Source organism: Vulpes lagopus, chromosome 24 (assembly GCF_018345385.1).
Source record: "Vulpes lagopus strain Blue_001 chromosome 24, ASM1834538v1, whole genome shotgun sequence".
In the NCBI taxonomy this organism is placed as follows: Eukaryota; Metazoa; Chordata; class Mammalia; order Carnivora; family Canidae; genus Vulpes; species Vulpes lagopus.
In genome coordinates, this window is record NC_054847.1 from 55,022,953 (window position 1) to 55,040,656 (window position 17,704).

The following is a 17,704-nucleotide window of genomic DNA, read 5'->3' on the forward strand; positions in this document are numbered from 1 at the left end:
AAGGCCGCCTTTTCTGGGCTCCAGGCTGGAAGTAACAGTGGAGTATTAAAAAGCTGGCTCTGACAAGTGAATAAAAAGCAAAAATGCACGATGAAGTGTGCTATTTAATGTAGTGTGTGCGGCGTTTACCCAGGTCTACGTCTGTCACACACGGCTCTTTTCTAAGAGTGGCACAGACGGTTCTGCATTTGGTTTCCAGAATCAGCAAATTACATTGGCAGAACAAAGCTGTCAGATTTGGTGGTATTTTGTTACAGCCATTATTTCACTTAAGTTTAGACATCTCTTTGCAAAATCAGATCCTACTTTAAAAAATTGCCGTGTTTTGCAACATTAAACAAAATGACAAGCTGGAGAAAAAAAAAGTTGATTAGTAAGCAATGTGTTGAGGAACACTCTCCTTCAGGTTCAGAAATGAACACTTAAGTCAACAAATGCAGTCACCTTTCTGATCAACAGGGATTATGGTTTGCATGTGGTTTGTAACATGGTGCGAATATTTTCAGTGGAGTGATGCTCATTGAAAGCAGGGAGCTGAACCCTTGGCTGAGGGCTGGGGCACAGGTGGGGTCGAGCGGGGGGCTGTCACCACGAGCAAGCCCTGCACTCCCTGGGGCCCCCTGCCCCATAGCCCCCTCGGCAGCGTGGTCTGTTGGCAAGGCCTATGCAGAGGGGAGAAGGCTTCTTCTTGCCGTCTCCTCTTTGGCTCCTATAGACACAATCTGCCTCTCTAATCAGCTCCTGAGAAAGGCAAGTTGGTACGCACACAGTCCAAATATTTCTTCTCTGTCCTCAGATAGATGAAGCATGGGGAGAAGGGTCATACTTCACAAATAAGTGTGTGACTCAGGCCATAAAATTGCTAGAATGACCACAACATGTAGCTGGACCTGTCTGGCTCCTGAGTCTTCCCTGGCTGCTGAGGGGAAATGTCCTGTTTTTCACACACCCCTCCAGCCAGATACTCTGTGCAATTCACTGACTGTTCTATTTTTCTGGATTCTACTCCTCCCCTGCTTTTTCCCTTCAAGCTGGGAGTCATTGCGGTGATGGAATTTCAAATGGCTTCAGGAAGGGCAGAGACTGATTAATAATGTTTATTCATTCTGGAGGGAGCAGAGGTCAGCAAGCACGTCCTATAAAGGGCCAGAGAGTGAATCCTCTAGGATTCTTGGGCCACAGAGTTTCTGAGCAGTGGGTTATTCAACTCTGCTGCTGTAGCAGCCACAGGCAATATGTCAATGAGGAATGTCCACTGTGTCCCAATAAAACTTTATTTACAAAATCAGGCAACACAGGGGACTTGGCTTGCAGACTAATGTACAGAGCCTGGACTCAAGGGTGAGGGGCGGGGGGAAGAAAGAATCTTCAAGGAGGTGTGTTTGCAGGTAGTGTAGAGGAGTCACCTTGGAGGGGAGGGTGATGATCATCAAGCAAACGTGGGTGCAAGACCGTTGTAGTGAATTGACATCCACATGCCCCCCACAGGGAGGAGAAGGGCCACGTAATGGTGGAGTCAACAGCCTGCTGCATTTTCTTCTTTGAGACCATCCACTGTGTCACGCTAGACTGTCAGCTCCTTGGGGAGGAGGAAGGAAGGAAAGCCCATGTGTGCTCTGTGTTGGGATATGTGCTCCTTCTGAGATGCATGTTGCTAACCCATTTCACATGAGAGTAAATGGAGGCTCCCAGAGGTAGAATAGACTACCACAGGTGCTCTCTTCAGGGTCTTTCCATGGCAAGGTCACCTTGAACTCTTCATGCACCTAGTGGAGCTCTTGACTTGCATGGAGAGCCTTGTAGCTGCCTGTGGGAGCTGGATCTTTCCCTGTGCTGCAGACGCCTTCTGATGGGGAGCCCCCAGAACCATGGCTTGCTCTCCCCAGTGCTGCTGTGTGTCTGTAGGCTTCAGGTTTGGCCCAGGGGAGGATGGGGTGGGGGTGCAGTGGTTGGAAGAGCAGAAATAGGGGAGGGAAAGGCCTGGGCATGTCTTCCACTCTCTGCCTTGAGCTGGGTCTCCTCTGGGGGTTCAGTTCTCTGGGGGAGAAGCCTCTGTGGTAACTCCAACCTGGGCTTGGGAAATACCCATCCTCCCCTTTCCCCCCAGCCCCCTGAGGTTACAGCTTTCTGCTCTTGCAAATTTCTAGGCTGCCTCGATATCCCCTCTTCGGCTTTTACATAACGCTATTACTTACTGACTGACCCTGGTTGGACTCTGTCTGATGTAGGGCCTGTTATTTTAAGGCTCCACGAATTTGTAAATATAACACCTCTTCTAGGTAAAATTTGCCTTTTAGGTCTAAACCTTGATCCAGGGGAGTCAGTTTAACAAAATGTGTGGTTTGTTTTCGGATAAGACTGTGGAGAGGACATGTGCCAGCAGAGATACTCCTCAAGCCTGGGCACCCATAAACCACACCGACCTTTGAATATATCACAGGGCCACGCCCCGTGGCAGCTCACATTAATTATCTATGGTCTTCTTAGTCAATTAAAATTGTAAAAAATCCCCTCCTTCTCTCCAAGAAATAAAAATTGTACGGCTGTCATTAAAAAAACAAATGACCCATGAAGAATATGAACCTGAGGAATTGTTATTCTGCTTCTGATTTCACTACCATTTGACTTCTCGTCTATAGGAGGGGAGACTTTTTTAGGTTGTCATTACAACAACCTAAAAATGTCCAAAAACTTTTCCCCCATTTTTGCTTTTTAATATCTGTGAATTGAAAAAGAACATTCCAGTGCAGGGAAAAATGTGACCTAAAACTTCTTGGCGTTGTGACATGGCTCATTCCACCCCTTCTGTGTATTTCCTTCTGAGTTGGAGCCCAAAGAGAAGCAGAGACATCACGGGCCCATAATTATAGAGCCCTGGGGACAGCCTGTCCTTCTTGTATTCGGAGTGTGCTTCAGCTGGAGTAGGCCAGACAATGCTTGTCGTGCTGGCCAACCCTATCATTTGAAAGACATCCACACTGTGGTAGACAATGAAGAAGCTGGGCTCTTAGGTGCCTGGGATCGTCATGACTTTCCCCGAAGGCCCTTCTGTCTCTGTGGCCTGCCTAAGTGGCCGGTGCTCATGTGCACACGCACTGGAGCGTGGTGCGAACTTGGGCCCAGACGTGTGTGTGCGTGTGTGTCCACTCCCGATCGAGACTAGAGGGCTGCTCTCTGTTTGCTGCTCCTGGCAGACAAAATAAAGCCCAGGAAAGGCTGCATAAACTTCTGAGATTTTTGGTGCTGGCGAAACTCAGAGTTAAAGAGAGTGTGAGAGAGAAACAAGAAGCAGGAGGAGGAACAGACCCGGTGATGGGGAGAGGGGCTGCCTTTTTTTTTTCTTGAGATAGTGAATAATGTCATCGTTGATTTAATTAGCAAATTCTAGATGTGCTGACAAAGGAGATTTTCTTGGGAGATGCACTGGGTTGTGTCAATGCTCTAAATGAATAGGCAGGGCCGAGTTCCTGGTAATAACAGATGAACAACACAACTCGCCAAACCTCAAACAGTGCATAAATCAATTTGCTGGGAATTAACCACTCGCTTCAAAATTAGGGGTTACTTGACAGGGTTTCAGTGATTAGGTTGTCAGGGACCTGTATTTCTAGCTGGGATTTATCTCTCATTGATATAAGTGCATCTCCTCCTGGGCTGCAGACTGACTCCCGTCGCCGCTTGCAGGCGCAGCCTGGGAGGTGAAGACGTGACCGGCCTCCCGCGGGACAGAGGTGGATGGCCGGGGAGAGCCCGCGTCTCCAAGGGAAGTCGGTGGCTTCTCCAGCTCTTAGTGAAGGCCCTGGCATTCGCAGGACGGCTGCAAAGGAGGGGATGTATTTTAGAGTCCTTCCCACGTCACCCGACCCCTCGGACAGCAAGCAGAGCACAGCGGTTTGTGGAACAAGATCCCACAAATGCGTGCAGTTGCCCAGAGAAACGCCTGGAAGGCAGGGAGGTGTCAGAAGGTCACTCAGGTCGGGGTGGAGGGCCAGGGTCGGGGTGTCCCCTTGGGGGGCAGGCAGGAGGAAAGAGGGTGGCCCAGGCCTCACCTTAGAGGCAGATGCCCCAGTCCACTGGAGGTAGGTCAGTACTCTCCTGCCCCTGAGGACCACGCAACCCCACCTGACAAACCCCTGCCCCGGAAGAACAATCCAGAAGTTCTATCATGTTCAATCTGTTCCACTCTTTGCTCCTCACCAAGCTGGGCCCAGCACCACCAGGAGAGGTGAGAGGTGGTGTCTGGTCCCCCTGCCCCTGCCGTGGTGACCTGGGCCAGAAGCCCCGCCAACCCCAAGTTGCTTCCACTCTTTCCTGGGTCCCCTCAGCTCTGGGATGCCCTCCAGTTCCCAACTGGGGCATCTGAAAGCAGTTTGGCAAGTTCAGTCTGTCGTCCTCAGGCAAGTGACACCCCTGGGGGGGACTGGGCCCTTCCCTCTGCTTACCTGACTGGCAGTGCCTCACAGCCACGGTGCTGGAAGCTTCTGAGATGGGCTTCCCTGGGTTCTCAGATGCCCCGCCGGCAAGTGTCAATGTCACCCGACAGGGGGTGACTTCACCTTTCTGGGGGTAGAATAAAATATCCTTCCCTCAATCACTAGAACATTTTGCCGCGGTCGCGGCTGCAGACTCAGTATCTCCACTTAGGGATTGGTTCTCACGTTAACCAGTTCTCAGATCTCTTCCTCTTCATCTGCTGCCCATTAATTTATCACCGGAGCCATCCTCAGTCGCCCCGAGCCCTCAGCTTACTACTCTGATGTCCTCACCAGGCGGATGTTTGTGACCTTGTCCTTCTTCCTCTTCCCTTATGAAACAAATGGATCCATCAATTTCTGTGTGTTGTCCCCCAGGCTCCCCAAAGTCCTCCTCACTATGGCCACATCCATGCTCTACTGGGGAAAACACTTTCACATCTAAACTCTTTTTTAAGAAGAGATGTATTAAAGTCTAATTTATATTTTATGAAATTCACCTGTTTCAAGTATACAACTCAGTGAATTTTTGTAAATTTATAGGCTTGTGCAGCCATCACCATAATCTAACCTCAGAACGTCTCTGTCACCGGCCTCCTCCACAAGAAACTCCACACCCAGTCCTCCCCATTTCCATCCCGCACTTCCAGTAGCCCCCGGCAACTGGGACTGTACTTCCTTCCTTTACAGATTTGCCCATCCTGAACATTCTGTATAAATTGGATCATACAGTCTGTGGTCTTTCATTACTGGCTTCCTTCACTTAGTAGAAGGTTCGGGAGGTTCATCTGTGTTATAGCCTATATCACACTTCATTATTTTTCGTAACTGAGTAGTATTCTCTCTCTCTCTCTCTCTCTCTCTCTCTCTCTCGTATTCCGTAAGCTGCCTTTGTTTATCTACTCACCTGTTGACAGACATTTGGGTTTTCCCAATCTAAGCTACAATTTTTTACCTGGGCCCGACTATCCAAATAGGTCCATGTTAAGGATCCTTCTTTTTCTGTCGATTTCCAAGCAGCCCAGAGGTCCTTAAACACATATTTACTCAATATGTTATCCTCCCTGATCCAAATATCCTTTACATAATCCTCTTCCTGTCTTCAGTTTGTGGCCTATCATTAATTCAGTCAACCAATTGATGTATTTTATATAGAAAGGCAAGCAAATAAAAATTGTTTCCTTGATTTGAATTTGGTCCAAGAAAGGCACAGAAACAGGTGAGGCAACCCTAAGCTCAACTCCTGTTTTCTCGCTGGAACATCTTTGCCCACTGACCAAGTGGACCTTCTTAAGTTCTAACTTCCAGCACATCTGTAGTGTGGCAGGCTCCTCAAAGCTCAGGACAGTGACTCTCTTGAAACTTTGGACCTGTGTTATTTTGGGGCCTACCCCACTTCGCCTTCAGACACGTAGCCTTCCACTCAGTTTTTAAGGAAGATGGCCCTGTGTCCTGTCTTCTAGTTTGGGTTTATTAGGACCTGAATATTTTTCCAGTAAAGGAAACAACATATTCTGGGGTAGCTATGTATTTTGGAGAGTTGAATGTTTGAGAAACATTTGTGTGGTGTCTTCTCACATCTAACAAGAAAGTTGCTCCTAGGATGAACAGGTTTCACTTGCTGCTTCGGGAGACAGAGTCCTGTCAAAGCTCCTCCTTCTGAGCCTCCATCCCCTCTGTCTAAGGGAACTTGCTTTCTGCTGTACACTTCCCCTTCTGGATCACCTGTTTGCTCCCTTCTGGAATTCCTCTGGGGCCAATCTAGAATGTTCTCTGCCCCACAGGAGGACATAATGCAAGCAACAGTAATGGAAGATGGGATCTCGCTTTTTGTTCTCCTCAATCACATCAAGGTCACAAAAATCGCAACAGAAAATTCCTCATGAGAAGGGAACTGCTCTCTGCCCGCCTCCCCGTGAGACACGCATGAGGACTCACTGCTTGAAGATCCGCAGCTGAGGTGGTGTCTCTTGCTTCCCATGGAGGAGTCTCTTCTCTCGTGCTGAAAATGGCCACAGGAACAAAAATGGTTCGAAATGAAGCCATTCTCATGACAAAGACTGTAATGAGGACAAAAATGGCACAAAATCAATTTATTCTCGTGACAACCTCAAGATTGTAATGAGGACAAGAAAAACAGTCTGAAATTTATCAATTCTTGTGACAATCTTGAGACAGTAATGAAAGCAGCAAATGGTAAGAAATTGGCCTCCTCTCCTGACAGACAGTGAAACAAAACCGGAAAACAGCACCATGTTTATCTACCTCCTTGACAACCCAGGGGCTGCATTGAGAACAGAAAAGGTGACACGATTAACCCATTCCTGTCAACAGTAATCTTGAAAGGGTGGTCTCCACGTGTCCTTTAAAGATGACACCTCCCCCCCCCCCCCACCCCAGTGAGTTCCATGTGTGAGCATCACATCTTGCTGTGGGATGGCATTCTTTCTGCCTTCACTTCTCAAGTCATGGTCATGCATCCTTCTGGAACACAAAAATGAATGTGTGCTAAGCCTGCAGACCAGGCAAGGGGGACATTGTTTCTCCATCAGCTTTTATCCGGTGTTCTCAGAGTGCTCTGGCCATGGGGGCTTATTAAAAAACAGCTTGCAAGGTGCATATGCATTAAAATGGTGGTATCAACTCTCATTCTGGAAACATCCATGAGGCCTTCAAGTGGCCTCAACGAAACACACTGTGGTAGCTTATTTCTTAGAAGAATAGTTTTTTGGCTTGTGATCACTGAACCCATCTCTGGGGGTCCCCCGTCTGCATGTGAGCTCCCCGATGTTGTTGAGCATGTCACTGAAGGAGAAGAAAATGTGGGCAGAAGGAGTGCTCGCTGCAGTGTTTCTCAGCTGCTTGGAATCACCTGGGTGCTGACTGATAAATCAGAGGTATCTTCAGTAGGTCTGGAAGTGGGGGCTGGGAATGTGCATTTCAACAAGTGAGGGTCACGCCTGCACACACAAAAGTTTGAGAAGCATTGATTTACTGTGTGCAGAGGTGGTGGTTTGAAGAACCTGGATTTATGATCCCAAATCAAAGGCTCCCCCTTACTAATTCCTTCCTGCTAAAACTGCCACGTTCCATCCTTGACATCACTGATGAATAAGCAGTGGAGGGCCGAGTTTTGATGTCAATGCAGGTGCCAGTCTTTCACTGGGCTTCTAATAATTATTGATGACTGATGAATGACAATGACTAGGAATAATGGTTTGCTCTGCTTGGCTGGCAACTCTCATATAATAAAGGGTCAGAAGGCCCTCCAGTGTGATTGGTGGTTCTCATGAGGAATGCGAGGCTCCCTGGTCTTCCTCTTTGTCTTTCTATTGACATCTCCAGTTGATGTGCCAGGTGCCAAGTGATAGGGAAGGAGAACATTTTCTGTTTGCCTTTTGTGAGTAGGTCAGTTTCTTCAGGATCTCATTTATTAAATCTTTGGATACTAAACTGAATTTGAGCATTTCTAGTGGAGTTTCTACATTTTCTCCCAGCTCTTTTGGTGGTGGCAGGCCTCTTGTATTTTTTGCAGAGCTCAGAGGGTTGGATTTCAATTATAAGGTTTTGTCTGATGCTCTGGGTTCAACCTCTTTCATCCTCACCTTGTTTTAGAATGAGCCGGTCGCATGATCACTGTGCTAGCATTTCACATTATTTCCCCACGTCCCCTCCCTGGATTCCTCTCTCTCTGTATCAGTGGCCTTAAGGGTCTGAATATTCTCAGTCAAGTTCAAGTCAGGCCATTGCCACTACAGAAGTGGGTAAAAAGGAATATATAGGGATGGCTTTTAGGTTAACACGAATTTTGTCATCTGACAACTTTGCACAATTCTGTATTTTATTCTCGCAATTCCAGGTGGCCCTGGGAGCCAGGAAATTGGATACAAGGTTGGGGATTTTCAGATCAATGTCAGCAGACATGCAAGAGGTTGAGGGAGTTTAAGGTGGTGGAAGAGGCAACTTGCCAGTAGGTAACCTCAATTTGGGGTCCAGCAAAGTCATGAGGCTAATAGTTTGGTTGAGTTGGGAGTGGTTGAGTGATAGTTAAGGACAGTGTCTTGTTTGCTGGGGTGGGAGAGGCGGGCAGCGCACTAGCATGCCAGCAAGTAAGAGGAAGAGAAAGAGACAGAGACCAAGATCCACACACAAATACCATCATAAATTGAAGACAACAATTAAGTCACTCTTCAGTGTTCTCTTTTTTTAGTCTAAATTAGCTCGAGTGTCTTTTAGCCTTTGTTCAAGGAACCCGGCTTCTTCTTAATCATTTTTGTCATGCTTTTCCAAGTGCTCTCCAGGTTTCCCATGAGTTCACGAGTGTTATCTCACTTCTTTTCACGTCTTACCTGTGAGGTAACTAAGGGTCATTGCCAAACTCAGATTCACAGATTGGGTGAAAGAGAGGCATGCGGTGAGTGGGCAATTTCTCAAGGTCAGACTGCAAGGAGGTGTCAGGACCAGACTTGGAGCAGGGCCTCAGATTCTCCCCCACCCGCTCCTGGGAGTCATCATGCTCAATTTCAGAACTCCTTGTAAAGGACTTTGGGTTTGTTTCATTCAGAATTATATTTGCAAAAAGTTACGGGAAGATGTCAAAAGCACTGACGATGTGGATGCTGGTCCCTGTTTCTTCTGTACACTTACCGAGGCCATGTTTGCTTTTGCTCGCCCACAGATGCTTGGGAACACAGGTCAGACAAATGGTTAAGTTTCACATTTCTCGGTAGCAAATGATCCCTAATGACTTTGGATGGCCCTGTGATTCTTTTCACACTGGTTTGTGGGTACGTTGTTCAGGAAAGACCGAGACAAGATACCAAGTCTGAGGTGGTGAGGGACGATGTTCCATCTCAGATCTGCACACAATCCAGACGTGGAGGAAGGCCCAGTTTCACGTGCATGTTGAACGATGTCTCCTTGTTCCAAAATTCTTCCCTAATGATTTCCAGTCCAGGAGTAATGTCGATGTAGAGCATAACTAGGGAATTGTCCAGATTTTTTTCCTGTAATGAAATGTTGCTGTCTTGGAAACCGCATGGCATGTAGCTAGTTGTCAGGCCTGCATCCTGTGGGGCTTACGGCAGTGATGTGTTGTCAAAATGGGCTTTGCTAAAGCTAAGCGGCCATGTCCAATATAATCCCTAGTACATAGGTGATACTCAATGAACTGTTAAGAAATACTTAGCCCACGTTCATCTGTTGTGTCCAAATGGGTAGAAGACACATACTTTTTTGGGTGTTTGAGTGATTCCTTGTCCAATGTTTCTTTCCCTGAGTATCTAATGAACTCCATCAGGAAGGGAGTATTTCTGTTTTGCCTATCATTGTATCATTATGCTGAGCATTGAGCTCTGCACATAGTAGATTCTCAACAAATTGTTGTTCAATGGATTAATTTCTTAATGAAAGAACAAATACATGAGCCTACCTCTCTTCTTCTCCAGATTTGGGGAGAAGAGAGGCAAATCTGATCTTGTTAGGCCCTGCCTAAAAGTCTTTAAGCTTTTTATAGCGTTTGGATACATTTCATTCATTCATTCATTCATGGAAAACTTACTAGCTACCATTCACTCATGGTGTGCCCCATGCTAAACCAAAAAGAAGGAGGAAAAGGAGGAGAGACAGAAGAGGAGGAGGGGAGAACAGGCACCCTGTCATTGGTCACCATCTACCAGATGGGACCAGTAGTGCCACTGAGTGACATGTAGGCAAGGACACAATGGTACATTTAGGGGAGAAATGAGACCAGGTCAGTTCAAAGGGCTCACAACAGGTGAGGTTGCATGAATCCTGTAAGCTGGTGGGCAGAGGTGAGTGGGTGTGGGGGGACTGGGGCATGGAGGAAGCACATATTTCAGGAAGGAGGGAAGGCAGAAGCGAAGGAGAGGCAGCAAGAACCCTCTTGGAGGCACAATCCGACCCATGGTTTGGCTCACACCACCTCTGCAGCTGGGCTCCCACGGCCCTTCCCAGCTCCACCTTGCCTGAAGCTCTCCCTACCTGGGCCATGCTTTGCTTAAGCCATGGCAAACCACTTATCCTCCCATAGTCCCTGGAGCCCTGAATGCCTGTGCACCTCCTCCTCCTCCCACATGACTGCCCCAGCACTTCCAGTATCTAGCCAGCTCCTGACAGTCCTTTCAGACTGGTTCATGGGCTCCTCTGAGATGTCCGTTCTGACCCCCCACCCGGTTTATGTTCCCCTTGCTGTGCCTCCTCGGCTTTGTACATGCGTCTTGGAAGTGGTGCCTGTTGTTGGTTGACTTGGTGTACTAACCAGGTAATTTTTTAGTGAGTAAATAAACGAGACACCTAGTGTGGGTGGGAAGGTGAACTGCCCTCCAGTTGTGTGCTCCAGTCACAGGTAATTTCACAGAGATTCATCGTCTCAACATGGGAGCACCATCCGCACATTGAGAACCAGGGCAGCTTCTGGAAAGTGAAGGTCATGGCTTAGTCTGTGTGATGTAAGTGATAGACTGGTTGGCCAGCAACAAAACCCACATCACCACGCACAGGTTGTTCTTTGCCAAGTAATCACCTTGATAAGTATGAAGCTTTCAATGACTGCACTGCCAGGATAGTCCCTGCCGAGGACCTTCAGCCCATTGCCAGCGCCGCCACCTATGAACTCGAGCATGCTTTGGTTTTCTCATCTTAGTGGAAGAATTTCTCTGCTTGGCAGGTTTGCAATATAATGCTGAATCTGAACTGAAATATTCTTTATCCTCTTACAGGAACTGCCTTCAGAATCTGTGACAAGTCCCAAGGAGGATGGATTCTTTTGATTTTTGACAAAGCCAAGTGCGATCTATGGATAATTATTAAATGAGATGAAAGACTAATCTATTATCACATTTTCTCCTTCTGTTCCTCATCTTTTTTTTTTTTTTTTTCCACAAAGGGTAGGTTCGCACAAATGCAAGCAGGACCAGTCTTGGGCAGTAGCTACATGCCACTGAACCGGGATCCGGGAGACTTGAGGCTCTGGTTGAAGCCCTAGGGCTGATTCCCTCTGTGCCTTACCAGTCACAGGACCTTGATGCCAACCGTCTGCCCTCTTGGGACCGACTTGATAATGGACACGGCTGGGTGACAGGTCTAGGCAGCTTCGCATCTCAGCGAATGCACAGGAATGTAATCACGGCAGCAGAGATTGCTGTAGTTTGTTCCCCTCTCCTTACTATTCTCAGGTTTTCTCTGATTTTCCGCACACTGTATACCCGAAGTGCTAGATTGTGTGAATCTGGGGCCTAGGGGACCGAGGAGTTATTTATAAAACATTTCTTCTGAAAGATCAATAATATTAGTGAGACACAAGAAAAACATCCAACTCCTCTAACGGTTTGGAAGAGCCTAATTCAGTACATAGCACAAAAATGTGTATATTTATTGGGAGTACTCTTTTTCTCTTTTCCTTCAAAATCTCCAAATTGTGAAACTTAAAAAAAAAAATCCCACTGATTGCAGGGTTGGAAATCAGCGGCTGTTAGAAAAACTAGTTAGACATGAGCATAACTGGTAAGAAGGGGGCTCAAATGAGAGTCTTGTGAGAACCTCGCCTGTGCCTGAGGAGGTCCCTTCCCTTCTCGCCCCAGCAGGGGAAGTGGGCTGGCTGTATTCCCTTTCTGGACAGGGAGTGTGGCCACCAAATGACAAAGGATGGGTGCTGCAGAGGTAGGGGCCATGCTTCTGTGGCCCTGTGGTCTCTCATCCTCAGTCCGGAGGCAGCCGTGCTCCTGTGGTAGGATTGCACTTCCAGCTCCTCCCTGCTCCGGCCAACTACCCCTGTCCTAGACCTGGGCAGTTGGGGCCAGTGTCATGCTTGCCACTGGCCAGTGCTCACCTTGACCCAGCTCTGTTGCCCCCAGAGTTGGACATCTCTACCTAAAAGACCATTTTCAACTGTACGGTTCTACACATCTATGATTTTCTCACACAGGCAGTTCCAAAATAGGAATTCCAATTATATTTTGAGCAAAGACAACAGTGCCGAAACCTGCCAATATGCCTCCTTGGAAGGAAGCAATAGTCACTTAGCAGTGTAGCTCCTGGGATCTGGCAATTACTATATATTCAAAACAATTTGTGACTTTATTTTTTAGGAACGGAATTAGGGAGCATTACCAATTCCAGCTCATAAATAATAAATAAACAAAGACCCCAAAGTTAAATTTCAGTGGCCCACACTTTGTGAACACGCTGATAAATTTTCATAACCCTCCCTAATAAACAATGGCATTTACTCACCAGGGATCGAACGTTGAGATGTCCCTTTTGCTTCGTGACAAATGTGATTTCTGGGTGTGTGTGTGTGTGGCCGTGTTGTATTTACCCAAGTGAAATCCAGGAAGGATGAGCAAGATAAGAAAATCATTTTAAAGCCTCCTGTTATTGAAGTCAGCATTTCCCAGTGTGAATGAACTGGCCTTTGAGAAGTGTTCATGCTTAACCTCGGTGCAGCAAGGGCACGGGGAGACCCGGGCTGGCTCACAGAGGACCAAGGGGGTCAGAGTGACAGCCCGCATAGAGAGGGCCTTCATGCACGTGCTTCTCTGAATTTCTCAGCACCTTGCTAGTGGCCTTTCCCAAATTTCTCACTCTCCCTCTGTCTGTCTGGGAGAGAATGGTGGTAGAACCTCGCTTCTTCTTTTACCAAAACTTTCCCAAGAGGTGAAAGCGAACGAAGTTAATGTCTAACATTTAGATGTTTGCATAGAATCATGTGCATGTTTTGAACTATGCAAACGGTTCCAGGGTCCGTAGGTCAAAGTAAGGGACTCTCCTCCTTGCTTTCAGTGCCCAGATTGAAAATCAGATCTTTCAATTCCCTTCCTAACTCAAAGGGGACACTACACACATGAGCAACTAGGAGAGACCTAAACCTGCACTGAGATCCATAGGGTAGCATGCAAATGTAGGCAATTTGTCTTTCCTTTTTTTCTTTGGATTTTAGCTGCATTTTTTTTTCCTCAGAGAGAAAGAGGAAGAAAAAAAACCCACCCCAACCCATTGTTGCAATCACCAGGGCCCCGCTCTGCCCCCCGCTAATGTGCTTCTGGAGGAGCAGTTTTTAAATGAGAAGTTACGGGTGCTGTTCTGATTGAAACAAACTAGTGTTGATTGCTGATCAGCCATCTGTAAAGGAGGCCACCTAGAAAGGATATGAGCTAATGAAAAAATGGGCCTGATTTGGGAGTGTGATGGGCTTCATGCCACCGGCCAGTGTGAGTGGCATGAGATTATAGCAGTGCTCGGAGAGGTAGATTGAGAATAAGTAACTTCTGTCTTAAAGATTAAATGGCGAATTTGCTATTAAATGTGAAAGACATAAAATGGAATTATGGCTCCGAGGATGCTAGCTGTGGCCATACACACGCACCCAGCAGACGGCACAGTGTCCTGTGCTCCTGCCGTCAACCACTCATCTTCCTGTTGTGGCTCAATTAATACTGATCCCCAAGTGCCAATTACAGACGCTGAGAGCGGAGTGGTGACCCTTTGCATGAGCCCGCACAGCACCTTCCGTGCTGGGGTGCTTCCCTTGGCTCTCCTCTCTCCGGTGACCTTCGGAACTGGTAAACGTTATTGATGAAGTCATTAGGTGTCCCAGAAAGCCAATTGATAATTCTCAGGGATGTCGATGCTTGCAGGGTGGGGTGTGAGGGCTGCCTGGGGCTGGGAGACCCAGTCGGGGAGCTCACACTCTATTGAGAGCTGGAAATGTTGGGGCCCAGGCGCCTTGAAACACGGCCCATGGGGTCTCCTCCACACGGTGGAAGGCTTAGGACTTGGGTGAAGGACCCCATGAAAAACTCTTGAAAGAACAGGACAAAAGGCCCACCATACCCTGAGTTAGACGTAGAGCTGGGCCCGGCCTGCCCGGCTCTTCCCTCGGAGGCCCTCGTGTGCTGGGCCTGCTTGTGCACCAGTTGTAGGCCGAGTGTCCTCTGGTCTGCACACCCTGTATGTAAGTCTACGGGGGTGTGTCTGGAACTTTAGTCTTGTCTCTCTGATAGCTGCCAATTTTCTGCAATATCAGAAAATACTAAAGAGCCAATTCTAACATGTCTGGTTCTGCTTTTCAGCTCAATCCAGGCCCAAACCCCTGTCGTTGAATTGTGCCCCATTCCCTGATGCCCAGAGCCAAAGGCTCCACCGGTGATGGCTGTGACATACTGCTGGGTCCCTCGTAGCTGGGCAGAGAGCCCCGGTGACTCTTGGAGGTCAGACCTGAACAGCCTGCTTTCCCTGTCTTGTCCCACTTTGGACGGGGGCTGTGTGCTGCCCAGCACCTGCCGAGGTGCGCTCTCCCCAGTCCTAGTGTGGGGCTCGGGCTCACCTTCCCAGTCACCTAGATTCACTGCAGACCTTGGTCTATTTGCATTGACTGCAGCCCACAGCCTGGCATCCTAGAGCTGTGCTGGCTTCCCAGGGCAACCTTGACACACTTGATGGATGAGCGAATGTGTGAGTGGGAGAGCCCGCTGCCGTTCCTTGTGACCTGTCCGAAGCCCATCCTGAGCTCCCAGCCTCTGGGCCCTGGATTCTGCTCTCAGGGAGCCAGTGTGTGCCTGCAGAGATGGGAAGTGGCGCCTGGTCTTTCAATCATGCTCCGTGCTCCCGGGAGCACACAGGCCAGCTCGGAGGTGATGGGCTGTACCATGAGGCACTTTATTGTGTAAAGTCTCATGTTCTGCTATATTGCATCATTTTATATGCTTATGTGACTTAAGATTATAGGGTACAATCAATGAAATGAAACACGAGTAGTGAAATAAAGTGGATAGCACTATCTTTTAGATTGGATATGCATCATTAATCCCCCCCCCCTTTAAAATTTGCCCTATGAATTTACTGCACACAAAATCAAAGGACTAAAGCCACCAGCCTGTGTCCTTTCTGTAGTGTGGGGACTGCTGTCTGAAATCTTTCCTACCTGCCCCGGTGTGGCCTGGATCTGCCACCATGCCCCGCAGCATCGCGTTTGAGGCTCTCCTGACACGGCCTGGTGGCGATGCCAAATAGGATGATAGTTTTGTGATGACGACAGTGTCAACAGGGATCAGAGTGAGAGAACCAAGCTCATTTTCACTTTTGACCCAAGAAGGGACTCATTCCCAGATTTTCAGATGTGAAGAGCTCATGCACTAATTAGCACTGTCTCTTGCCCTCAGCATCAATTTTGAAAGTCACCAGTTCAAACTGAACATCCAGGAACTTGGCAATATAATCCAGAGGATATCCAAACAGATTTCAAATTAATCAGCTTATGCATCCAATTTGCCAGCTATAATAAGACTTTATATTTACATGACACTTTTTTTTCTATTATTGTGCTTACAGCTAATAATGCTGGAATAAATATTGATTAAATATAGTTCTGCACATAACAAAGACACTACTCCCACCCTCAAGATGGAAATGTTTCAGGCTGGCTATCTCATTAATTCTCGAATGTCTCCATTAGGAAGCCACTGAGTGTGCTTGGGACTTCTCTACCACCTGGTGATGGTTGTTAAAGAGGAAACAATCTCTTGCCCTTCAAACACTGGATTTGCTCCTCTTCCCTAAACTGTTCTCCCTTTGGGACTAGTTTCTACACTGCACCAGGTCTGGGCATCTTCTGTTTCCCTCTTTTGTTTTGGTTGCTGCATCGCACTGTGGTCCCGTTATACATCTAGGTGGTCCCCCTGCACCATGCTCTTCTGAGGTGTCCTCACCCACATGCTTCCTGGCCTCTCTTTTGACTCTGTCTTGAGTCCTGGTGCCTGGCTGCCTTTTGTGCTGGCTGGTCGCTGGTGTCCTTCTTCAGGACTCCTCTGTGACCTGAAGGTTCGTGTTCTAAGACTTTGCCTGAGGGACTCACCATGGCCCTGTGGAAGCTTCTAGGGTCCGATCACTCCTCTGTCTTAATCTCTGCCCAGAGAGGAAGGGCCTCAGACCCTGGTTGGACTGATCCTCCTCCTTATAATGGGAACGTTTTTGCAGTGACACTTCTTACAAAGTTGTTTACGGTGCCCTGTGAGAGATGATTGCACGGACTAGGCCTCCAGATCCTCTGAGCAGGGGAGTGACCTGACTATAGGGACATGAGGACATGGGGAGGCCTGGTAGGGGGGCTGTGATGATGCAGGGGAGGGGATGAGATGGCCAGGCAAGGCTGGTGGCCGTGGTGGGAGACAGAGTAAAGGCTATGAGAAGATCTACAGTAAAGAGCTCTGTTCAACTTTGATTTCTTTTTTAAAGATTTTATTTATTTATTCATGAGAGACCCAGAGAGAATGGCAGAAACATAGCCAGAGGGAGAAGCAGGCTCCTTGCAGGGAGCCTGATGCTAGACTCGATCCCGATCCCGGACCCTGGGATCACGACCTGAGGCAAAGGCAGATGCTCAACTGCTGAGCCACCCAGGTGTCCCTCAACTTTGATGTCCTCAGCAAGTTCTGAAAGTAGCCAGGCACAACCCTTGCTTTGTGCGCAACCTCCTCTGATGTCCCATGGCTCTGGTGTTTCACAGGACACAGTGGAAAAGACTCACTTTGCATGCATTTTTATAACATTTAAAGCAGAGGATTCTTACTTTTGATATGAGGACTTGCAGAATTGTTGCAAAGCATCCAATTGGAGTACGACCCTGTCCAGACAACAAAGTGCTTCCCTTGGAGGTGGGGGAGGGGGTGCTTGGCCCTGCCCTGATCTGGCTGGTCCTGCCCTGATCTGATCCTGCCCTGCCCTGCTCTGCCCTGTCCAGGCTCCAGCATAGCCTCAGGCCGGAAGATCTCTGCCTCAGCCCTGGAGTCTGGCTAACCAAGGCTGAGGCCTTACTCCCCATATCCAGTGGTGCTTTTGTCCCAGCTTTGGAGGCAGCTCCCTCACCTCGTTGGCAGGAGCCAAGGCCCAGCCTGCTTTAACACCCCCACCCTGAGGCCCTGCGCGCCCTATGCTCCTCTCCTCAGCTCTCTGGAGCACTGTCCTGGAGGGTGTTAATGGCTTTGGTCCTGGATCCAGACGGGTCTGGGTTCAAGTCTTTGGCAAGTAGCTGTGGACCACTAAGACCCATCCTCAGGTCTCTAACAAGGATGGTAATAGCCACGGTGCAAAGGCTGCTTGGATAGTTGTTGAGTGTCCCAGGGTTTTGGTTTTCACTGAGGTTATTAATGGACTTGAATATTTTCCCAAGCCCATGATTCAGTGTGGGTGGAACACACGTTGCACTCTCTGGACAT

At 48.2% G+C, this 17,704-nt stretch overlaps 1 long non-coding RNA gene across 1 annotated transcript; it reads right to left on the minus strand.

Moving 5' to 3' along the window:
• Positions 1-1,260: 1,260 nt before the first annotated feature.
• Positions 1,261-13,088, minus strand: LOC121481822. The gene is made up of 4 exons (XR_005985429.1): positions 12,726-13,088; positions 6,411-6,532; positions 4,443-4,560; positions 1,261-3,817 (listed from the first exon to the last, which is right to left on the minus strand). It is a non-coding gene; the product is annotated as an uncharacterized LOC121481822 (long non-coding RNA).
• Between the last annotated feature and the right edge of the window lie 4,616 nt (positions 13,089-17,704).